Raw genomic sequence first — 11,931 nt, 5'->3', positions numbered from 1 at the left:
CTGCCCAGTGCTGGGTTTTACTGCAGTGGGCTGGGTATTGGAGTTCAAGGCAAAGTCCTATGCTCTCCTTCCTTTCCTTCCCCCAAGCAGAAGGTATCTCCTCTCCAGCCTGTGCTGCCTGGACTTGGGGGAGAGGTGACATGGGTAATGTGAAACTGTCTTTCTGACCCTTTTCAATGTGCCTTTTCTCATTTCTGTGCCACACCCAAGTGCTGTAATCTCTTACTTGGTTTCCTTACCTCTTGCAAAGGTATTTTCATGCATGGATAGTTGTTCAAATCAATGTTTCTGTGGGAGGCATGAGTGCTGGAAAATTCAGTTCCACCATCTTGCCAACACTTTTTCACATAATTTTTCTTAATATCGCTAATGGTCTTTACAACTTTGTAATTGATTTATTTTCCTGTTTGGAGTGTTAAAATGTACAGCGATAGAAAATGATGTTATATTGGAAAGACTTCATCTAAAGATGTGAGAAATTAAAGGGAATTTTATGCATTCACCAGATATTAATTATATAGCTGCTCTGTGCAAGGTGAATAATAAATGAATATTTACCAAGGACATTTATATTTTAGAATGATCTAGATATTGTATGACATTGATTGGAATGTCCTTTATTTGAATGAACATTGTTACTTGAGCCATGCGTAAAAGGATTTCCTGGGAGAAATGAATCTATTGCTTGAGTTTGAGAAAAGCAGTCTTGATTTAGTGGAGATATAGTGGAAAGAACCTTTTCTAAAAATGGGAAGAATGGCAACAAAATAGAGAAATAAAAGTTTTAAAAGAGCTAAATCAAGTATGCATTTCCAGCTTAGGAGCTTTGCCCTAATTGACTTTATGTAAGACAATATATTTAATGTCCTGAAAAATGGGGATAAGGAAATAATGATGTTAGGGAGGCACTGTTACTGAAAAGTTTTAAAGACCATGGCGAGGAAGCCAACTAGACAATAGTTGAGAGATTGATTTTTACACCCTTTTCTTTATGTTTAGCCCAACCTTCTGGAGTGGCAATGTTTTCCTCTTTGAGTTGTTAATTAGATCATCTTAATTAAGCATCAAAAATGTGAAAGAAAATATATAGTATTCTTTTTTTTTTTTTTTTGAGGCGGAGTCTCGCTCTGTCGCCCGGACTGGAGTGCAGTGGCCGGATCTCAGCTCACTGCAAGCTCCGCCTCCCGGGTTCACACCATTCTCCTGCCTCAGCCTCCCAAGTAGCTGGGACTACAGGCGCCCGCCACCTCGCCCGGCTAGTTTTTGTATTTTTAGTAGAGACGGGGTTTCACCGTGTTAGCCAGGATGGTCTCGATCTCCCGACCTTGTGATCCGCCCTTCTCGGCCTCCCAAAGTGCTGGGATTACAGGCTTGAGCCACCGCGCCCGGCCGTATAGTATTCTTAAGAAAAGCAATTGATCTACTCTCAGTGCCGAGTGAAGTGCCTGGAATGTGATATTTGCTCAATAAGCAAGGAATGTTCAGATGAATGACAGGTCCCAAGCAAGTTAAACTCTTCACTTCCCTGAGCATTTATAGCACATGCTCATTGTTGATCATAAATTCCTCTTTAACTGAATAATCATTACTCTTTATATGTTGAAATCTCACCCTTGACCAATTCACAGAAACTCAGAAACTTTACTAAATGGGAATAGTCCGTCTGAATGGTAGTAAACAAGATACTAAAGTTTGCATTATGGAAAACAAATGATGCATAAAAGTTGTGTGCAATGACTTAGAAAGAAAAAAATGACAATTTTTAACCTACATCTGCTTCTTTAATTGTTTTGGCATGTGAGAATCAGAGTCATGCAGGCATGCAAATATTAGCACATCAGAAGACTGCCACATGGCTGCTCAGATGCCTTTTTGGTATACTTCTATGCTGCAGAATAGATTCAAAATAGCAAAAAGCAAGTCAGTGTTGTCATATTTGAAATGACTGAAGGTAGTCTTGAACTTTCTCACTGGAGCAACTGTCATGGGGTTAACGACTTCTACCAAGGCTGCAACGAACCATAAAATCATCCCCACATCTGACATATATGGGTGTTCATAACAGGTTGAACACCCATCAAAGATTACAGAGTGATATTTGACAGCAAATACTTTTGTGGTATCATTTGTTTGGATTTTTAAGAGTGAATATATATATTATTAATATTTCCTTTCCTTTGTGTTTATTGCCTTCCCATACATGTTTTAGGAGTTTGAAAGAAAAACTTCAGAAAAATACCATGTGTCAATAAATTTTCTGAAGAGAGTTTAATGACATAGTTAAGATTTTTCTTTTTTTTTGATGGAGTCTCGCTCCGTCACCCAGATGGGAGTGTGGTGGCACGATCTCGGCTCATTGCAACCTCCACCTCCCAGGTTCAAGTGATTCTTCTGCCTCAGCCTCCCAAGTAGCTGGGATTACAAGCATGTGCCACCATACCTGGCTAATTGTTGTATTTTTAGTAGAGATGGGTTTGTTATGTTGGCCAGGCTGGTCTTGAACTCCTGACCTCAAGTGATCTGCCCGTCTTGGCCTCCCAAAGTGCTGGGATTATACCACCACGCCTGGCTGTGATATGATCTCGGCTCATTGCCTCCCTCCTGGTTTCCAGCCATTCTCCTGCCTCAGCCTCACGAGTAGCTGGGATTACAGGCATGCACTAGCACGCCCAGCCAATTTTTGTATTGTTAATAGAGACAGGGTTTCACTATGTTGGCCAGGCTGGTCTCGAACTACTGACCTCAGGTGATCTGCCTGCCTTGGTCTCCCAAAGTGCTGGGATTACAGATGTGAGCCACCACGCCTGGAAAGATTTCATAAATAAAAAATTGTCTCTTGTCACAGACATGAATGTTCTTCCAGTTATTGAGTGAAAGGAGACTGCCAACACTGCCACAACCACATCGACAATACTGACGATAGCAGAGAACAACCACATTTTACAGATGCAGCAAGTGAGGCTGGTGGAGGGTAAATAGCAAAACCAAGGTTACATCACTACAGCTAGTAAATGGCAAAGCTATGGTTTGATTCCAGGATTTTCCAACTGTCTAAACTACTGTTGAGTTCCCAATTATGTCTTATTACATATACAGTTGTATATCTATCAATACATGAGGTGGCTATACAAGATTGGTTCCAGAACCTTCCACGGATACCAAAATCCAAGGATACTAAAGTCCCTTATATAAAATGGTGTAGTATTTGCAAATAACCTATGTACATCCTCCTGTATACTTTAAATCACCTCTAGATTACTGAAAACACCTACTACAAAGCCTACATATGATTTCATTTGTGTGGATTCAAAGTAGTACTTGGCATGCAGCAAATTCAAGTTTTACTTTTTGGAACTTTCTAGAATTTTTTTTTCCATATACTTTCAATCTACAGTTGTTGAATCTACAGACATGGAACCCATTGATATGGAGAGCAGACTACCTATGATGGTGCTAGTCTTGATGGTTGAGTCATCCAGTATAAGACATATCCCTACTCTTTTGAGGATCATATTCTTGTCAGGAAGATAAGAAATGTTTAAACAGGCCAGGAACCGTGGCTCACACCTATAATCCCAGCACTTTGGGAGGCCGAGGTGAGCGGATCAGCTGAGGTCAGGAGTTTGAGACCAGCCTGGTCAACATGGAAAAATCTCGTCTCTACTAAAAATACAAAAAAACTAGCTGGGTGTATTGATGCGTGCCTGTAATCCTAGCCACTCAGGGGACTGAGGAAAGAGAATCGCTTGAACCAGGGAGGCAGAGGTTGCAGTGAGCTGAGATTATGCCACTGTACTCCAGCCTGGGTGACAGAGTGAGACTCCATCTCAAAAACAAAACAAAACAAAACACACACACACAAAAGAAAAAAATGTTTAAACAAGAACTCATCAAAATACAGGGCAATAAACAAGATGTGAAAACTTAACAGAACTCTACACAGGAAAACGGAGGAGAGAGTTAAAAGAATAGGTAATCGTTTTTTTCAAGAGAGATATGTGTTTTGGTCCAAATCGGTTGTTTTCTGTAATATAAAACATGCTTTTATTTACCAGGACATGATAATCTATTTGAGGAGAAAAGACATAGCATTTTCATGAATGTTACAGCTCTGTATAGTTTCAGAAGATACTGATGCGATCAGGGAGGGCTACGCAGAAAAAAGTGCGGCTTGAGTGGGGCCTTGAAAGGTGAGTGAGATCTGGATGGGAAGAGGAGAATGTTCCAGGCCCCTACAATGGTTCACACAACAGCATGGAGTTGAGTGTGTGTGAGGAGTGACTGTAACATACTGAGCAAATTGGCCTTTTTAGAAAATAGGTTTTCTGGGGAAGTGGTACAAGATAAGACTAGAAACTTATAATAACCAACAGAGACCACCTGGCAGGAAGAGGGAAGCTAACTGCAGGGGAAAAAGAAGATACACAATTCATCTCTCAAAATTGCCTCGGGGTTGGTTGTGTTCACATATTAATGTTTTAGCCTGAGATCTTTCCTCAAAAACTCTTATTTTACCATTAAGCAACAAAACCAGATGAATACTAAATAATCTGAAAAAGAGGAAGCAAAAGATGGGAAATTATTTCCGTAACAGCAGAGCATTTCCTTAGGTGAAAAAATGTGCGTTATATCTTTTATTATTTTTAATATTTTACTAAAAGTAAAGTCCTTGGAGGGTCAAAAATAAACTCTTATCTTCAGTCATTCTTCCTATCTTTGAAACTTGTCTGATAAGAGTATTTTCAACTTTTGAGTTGCAGGAACAAACATTCTTAATAAAATTATATGGTACTTTCTTTGATATCTGATTTCTAGCTCTGTTTATTGTCTTTCTTTTGGCATTACTATTACTATTACTATTACTGTGCTTTTAAAAACAGGTCATGCAGATTTGTTACTTTTAAGTACATAGAAAACCTTCGAATGAAATGTTTTTCTAGACATTTCTTTTATAAGAACAGGAGCAAGTCTATATGTTTTTTCTCATTTTAACTGACTACTAATATGCAGTATTAGCAAGTCAATTTTGGGCATTTCAGGAAACAATAATAAAAAAAGTAAGATGTTCTTATCCTGATATTTTACTTCTTTTTCTATTTCATGGTTATAAATGAAAACATTTAGGAAGTTCTACTTAGAAAGGTCCTCTTGAGTTATATACTCCTTGTTAATAAATTGATGTAGAGCATGATTTTCCTTTCAGGAACCTGTTAGGTGGAGATTTTGTTCTGCTTTAAAGTTAGCTTCCCTTTGTATTCTTCACAGGAAGTATACCAAGGCAAAATGAAGTATGTAGACATTAAAGAAATACCCAGTCCTTTAAATCATTGGAGTCAGTCAAGCAAAGACCTTAAGATGCAGTCTCAGGCCTCCTAGATTATGTAAATCTCTCTGAGGGAAAAAGACTTATGTGCAAGAAGTAGTGAAGTCACATTACAGATTAGAACATCAAAATTTATTACTATTATGTAGAGAATCTTAGAAGAATTCAGAGAAGATGAGAGGCCAATGAGCAGCACAAGTCATTCTTGACATCTATTCACGGAGGTAATAGGGCAAATTTTACATATATGAAAAGTGTGAGAGGTGCTCTTCAGAGCTAGAGAAACTTGAGTCTGGACTGATACGGGTAAACTACCTGGGACAGTGGGGGTCGTTTAGACGTGGTAGACAAAAGTTGGAGTCAAGTTATGAACAGATTTGAAGTCTGGGTTGAAATGTATGGGGGCAGACATCCCCTATGATAAATTCAGTATCTGAGGCATGTTATATGGTACAACATTTATCCATTAAATAATTCTTTCATTTTTTCATTGAACCAATAGTCCTTGACTCCTAATATTCGCTGAACATGCAGTAAGGTTTTAGAGAAAGGAGAGACTAGAATAAGAGAAACCAAGAGGCTGATGTAGTTGTCCAGATACGAGAAAATGAGAACTATTACTGGAATAAAGTAATGAAAACAAAGACGAAGGACTGGATTTAGGAGACTTTTTGAACTAGGATTAGACTGATCATTTTAACTGCTTGGCTATGGGGCATAAAGGAAAGGAAAGAGTAGAAGACAGCTTCAGATTTTCAGTGGGCTGACTGAGAGAATCCTATTGATAGAAAGAATGGAATTAAGTAAGTGGATTCTATTTTAGTGTGAAGAGGACAGGTATCACCTTAAAATAGCAGGGTCTTGTATGCAGTTAGAGATATAGGACTGAAGCTTAAATTAAAGATCAAGATTGGAAATAGATATTAGAGTCATTAACAGTATAAAGTTAAAGTTAATACATCTAAATTTAATAAGGCAAATTGCCTATTTTCTATGCTTGATATCACAGAGGCAAGAAATAAATATCACACATGTTCGCAGCTGCTAGGAGAGATCACAGAGAGATGAAGAGAAACTTATGAGGGGCAGAAAAATGGGAGGGAAATGGGAGCAGCCAAGTGTCACATGTGTTGAGGTTTTCAATATTAATTTTGATAGACTTCTTATTCACAAATATTGTTGCACGTCTACCATGAGCTAGGTATTATTTTTGTCACTAAGTTTCTGAGACTGAGTATAAAAGTCCCTGACTTCATGGAGGTCACCTGTCGGTGGGGTGAGTGCAAGAGAGGTTGAAATACCATAATATTGTGTGATACAATACACAGGCATTTTAACTAACTGACATAGATATGAAGATTCATACTATGAGCGTAACCCCCAAATAGTATAAAGTATATTTTAAAATGGAACGTTTTTCCTCTTAGGTTTATGATTCAGTAATCTCAATGACAATAAAATAGAGCCATAAAATAAAGATAAGATGAAATGTGGAATGAACAGAACCTGAGGTGTATGACTTACGCCCATCAGCATCATATATAATATAGCTTCTTTCCAAGTCTATACAATGTTCAAGTCCTTGAAAGAGGGAGTCGGTAAAGGGACAGGGCAGGACTAGGCACTGGAGATGTGTTTGTTACTCTGGGGAATGAAGTTGCTGAGTAGACCTTTTCTGCATTGTTAGAAAAGTGTGTCATAAACGGAAGAAGCTTCAGTAAGCTGGGCAACACACATGAGTGATAATCAGAAGGTCTCTCCTTTGCAAATACACATCTTGCTTTTGCAGGGATAGTGTTGTATCTTATGGAAAACATCTGCATAAATATCAGGATCCTGTTTATACTAGTTAGACACATAAAACATGCTTTCACATGCTCACATACATAAACACAAACACAGTCACACAGCTGGCCTTTGGGTAATTGTCATCATTTCTCATAAGTTTTTCCATGGAACTGATGATAATTCAGGTAACGGTTAAGTATGGCCCTACATAAATGCTTGCTTGTTTAGCCAGGAAACATTTGGTATGAACGGCAAGGTGCGACTGTAAATGGGTTGCTGATATGTATGTGTGGAGTCAATGCGTATTTTGTGAGTTATGAGATAATTTGTTGCAGGGCTATTGATATTTTGAAAGACGAGAATAAGAATGCCTTTGCTAGGTGGCATGGAAAAGAAATAAAGATATTTTGAAACTTTTAAAGACCTATGTGATAGGTCTCTGATATAGGTCATTAAAATAATCATTAATTTGCTGAATAGTCATCAAACCATAACTATTTATGAGGTTTGGAGAAGGTGAAAGAAAACTAACAAAATAAGACTTTGCAAAGTGCCAAATGATAGTGCAGAAAATAAAAATGATGGGAGTTTAGAAAGGGTGGAGAGTGATGAGATAACCAAATATGAAAAATAATTGACAGTATCTTAACAATTATGGTGGTGTGTGGCATGTAAGATAAAGTGAATCCTGTAGAGATAGCGGTTCGTGCTGGACAGGTGATTTTATTCTCACCTGCTTGGCCCTAGGGAGATGAGAGATTCTTTTGAAGGGAGGCTGGATTTAGGAGCAACTTTAAGCACAGGACCTTATTGAGTGGCCTGGGGGAGGTATCAGTGTTTGGCTTGAGGGAATTTTGGCTTGAGGGAATTTTTCGGTTCAACAGTAGATTTGTCAGGAGAAGAAGAAAGAAACCAAATTTCCTAGTATGAGCAGAGAGACGAGAGCTGAAAATGTTGGAAGAGACAACGTACGGGGATTTCGTGACCAAAGGCAGCAAACCCTGCAATGCTGGTGATTCATTCATGGTCCTTTATATCATAAGAATTAACACCCAGGTTATAAAGTTAATTATATTATATCACTTCAGCATTTGGGAGAACATAATTTGACACAGCACATTAAAAGTCCCCAGCATAATGAATATATTACTCTAGGATTCTAGCAAGGTCTAACGAATAAATATTTAAAGTTTAAGCACATTCTCAAGAACTTAGTCTAGATTCACTTGATAAACTAGATAAGCTTACAGTTAATGAATTTGTTCTGCTTGACTGAGTTAATAATGAGTGCTTAAAACTCACCTAATGCATATTTACTCAAAAGTCTTAGGATGGTATGAGTGATGACTCTGTGCAGTTGGAAGCCCAATGTAATAAATATGCATTCAAAAGCTTCAAAAACTATTACTACACATTAGAATTACATAATTTTTATTTTGCTTTCTGCCCTCTACCCCCACCTAATTGCTATATAGCAGGACTTTATTTTTATTACTGCAAATAAATAGTGTAATTATCCTTTAAAGAAATGTGTATGGTCTGCTGGAGAATTAATAAAATCATTATAATTGCACTGTGTACAAATGAAATATTTTTAACACATAGCTTGGCAGTAGCTATTTGGAAATTTAACAAATAATTTTGAATTCTCTACCTCTGCAACTTCTGTGTTTATTACTTTTAAATTTAAGTCTGTGGGGAAGATTCTTTCGGTTTGGAAATGAGCAGCATTTTAAATATTTGGATTCAGGGCTAATATGAATATAAGTATGCAATAAGTTTCCTTTGTGATAATGAGAGATATGGCAAATCAAATGTTATAGTCATAATCTTTATGGAACTTTCCACCTTGTTGTGCCCCAAGCCAAATGCTGTTGGGAGAGACTACCTTGATATTCCTCTTAGCCTTTTAAGTTTTCTGTTGTTCACTGACTCCTCAGGCATTTTTGTGGGTATCTTATACCTAAGGCAACTCCAGTGACAGGGATCAACAGGTCTGTAAATTAGGAATCCTCCTACCTGCAAGTGATAACATATCTGGGTAACAACAGATTAAGTAAGTAGGTGTTTGTTTTGCTTAGGTGTCAAGTCTACAGGCTGGCAGCTGTTGGCTTTGCTTCGGTGGCTCAACACTGCTAGAGCTGGTTCCGTGCTGTTCTATAGTTGCAGTTGCAGCACCAGGCAACCCTTTGTCTTTATGGCAGGAGGAGGTGGGAGAAGGGTCAATGGCAGGTGTCTCTATTACCTCGATAGCAACATCAACACAAAATGACCAAAGGCTTTGCTAGAATCTTCTTGAAGAGATTTCTGCTTCTATGTAATTGTCTAAAAATGTGTCACATGGCTACCTAGCTGCAAATGAAAGTGACATGTGTGTTTTTAGTTGAGGTGGGAATCGGAGAGGGGGTTGGAAATGAGTGCTGGGTTAACCAGACAATAATGTCTGCCACACTTGAAAAGCCTATGCCTTACTGGTGAGGGGCAGAGATTCCTAGGGCCAGTGGGAAGGAAGAAGGTACAGATGGCAAAAACTGCAAGACCAATGGAGACAGTCATTTCTCTCCACTCCTTCCATACTCAACAGACCCATACATTGACCCCAAGGGAGCCATGTTAACCCTTGAAGCCACTTTTAATATTTCTTTCTCTTGATTTTATTGTCACATATATCATATGATAGTAAAGAAAAATATTGGAAAAGCAACCTCAAGGTCTCATTTCCTTAAGAAAAAAAACCATTAATGTTTCCCCTCCTTTTTATTTCCTATCATTTGCATGGATTGCAATATAAATATAATTAACTACCAGTTTGCTTTCTTCACTTAACATGATTTCATAACCCTTTTCCTTCTCTGTCTCATTTTGTTCTTAATGAATGTCTGTATTATCTTCACTGACTGCTTTAAAGGATTGACATGAGCAATACAGCTTAGAAGGCTTAGCCTTATGTTTCTTATGCCACGAGGCATAAAAGAGTCATTATGTCCTAGTAGCCAAAGGACAGAATCGTATTTGTTATTTTTCAAAGCTATTCTTTTAAAATTCTTCTGATTTGAGAACAGTAACCAGAATGACTTAAGAATTCACTTATATTGTATAAATCAATCAAGCAGCTGAAAACCCTGCCGGTTTGGCATGCAGGTAATCTTTGTATTTAAACATCCTAAACTACTATTTTTAATTTTAAATGATGATACTGTCTCTCTTATTACTTATTGGTGTATTTGTTGGTATGTCCTTATTCCCAGCAAAGGCAATGATCATTTCTTAGAATTAGTTTTTCCCTACCAGCTTTATAACACTGAACAGGTTTTACATGTACGACTTAGCAAATTAATAGAAGGTCAAACCACTGGAATTTAGAAAATAGAAGAAACTTGGTTACATAACTCCAAAACAATTTTTAAAGCTGATGTATACTTTGTACATTCTTAGCTGATGTTTAACATTTGTTATTATAAGGTTAAATAATTACAAGTTCAATTTCTGACAAAAGCTGAAAATACAATTTGGTAAAAATGGAAATTTAAAACTAAAGTGATACATCACTTTTAAATATATCCATTGAAATCTACACACCTCATAGATATGATACTTATTACCTGTTTTTTAAAAATGAGAAGCTCTGCCTTCATTTTTGAGAATTTTACATTGTTTTTCTTTTGACTTGAATTTATGTTAATCCATTTTCCATTATAGAATTTTATTCTAATGTAATGTATTTATGAAAATTTTGACACTTTGTGTGTTTTTGGATAAATATTATGTAGTTTAGTGCTGTGGTCAACAGTACAGAATATACAGCTAAACTTTGGAGTTCAAGTTGCGGCCGTTGAAAGCTGAGAGACATTGGGAAATTTATTTAACAATTCTGTGCCTAAGTTCCCTCAATTATAAAAGTGGGAGAAATATTACATATCCTGTAGAGTTACTGTGAGGACTAAATGAGTTCACGTATATAAATAACTTAGACAGAAGCCTGGAATGCAATATACACTATCCTGTTATTGTTAGACTGAGACAGAGTTCAACCACCATTGTGTGCCTCTTTTTTATGGATTTCAGTGCTTATAAACCTTGTGCACGTAAAGAGGAAGATGATAACGAGAGGATTTTTGGTATATATTGTCCCTCAAATTTCCAAGTTACACGCAAAAACAATATCACATAGTGGTCTATCATCAAAACTTTTTTAAAATATAAGGATTAACAACTTGATGGGATCCTCTTTCAGTTTTCTTGAAAGTAAATAATTGGAATTACCCATCTTTCAAAATGTTTCTTGAACTGAAGTCATTTGTTGTCTCAATTTCTGGAAACTGTGCCACCAAAGGCTTTCCTAGATGTATTGAAGAGCTCTAGACTCTTCTTCTTCCACTTAGAGTCTGCAAATTTAACTTTATTCTCAAAAAAGGACTGGGAAGATAAAAGTGTTCGATACATTTCCTGCTACATCTTGGGCAATAAAATATTTGATCAGCTTTATTATAATAATGTTTACATAGAATAAGATTCACTAATTTTAAATGTACAGTTCTGTGAATTTTGACAAGTATATAAAGTTGTGGATCCACCACCAAATTTATAATATAGAACATTTCTGTCACTCCCAAATGGTGTGTCATGTCTTTTTGCTGTAATTGCCTCCCCAGATGCTTGATGCCTGATTGGCTTTCTGTCACCATTTTACTTCTGGTTACCTTGAGTAAATACCTAGGAGGGAGACTGCTGGGTTTCGTGGTCAGTGTATATTTATAAGAAGCTGCAACATGTTTTTGAAAGTGGTTGTACCACTCAGCAATTTACATTCTTGTGAACAC

This window comes from Trachypithecus francoisi, unplaced genomic scaffold, assembly GCF_009764315.1.
Source record: "Trachypithecus francoisi isolate TF-2019V2 unplaced genomic scaffold, Tfra_2.0 Lachesis_group18, whole genome shotgun sequence".
Lineage (NCBI taxonomy): Eukaryota > Metazoa > Chordata > Mammalia > Primates > Cercopithecidae > Trachypithecus > Trachypithecus francoisi.
This window is presented reverse-complemented; position numbering follows the sequence as displayed.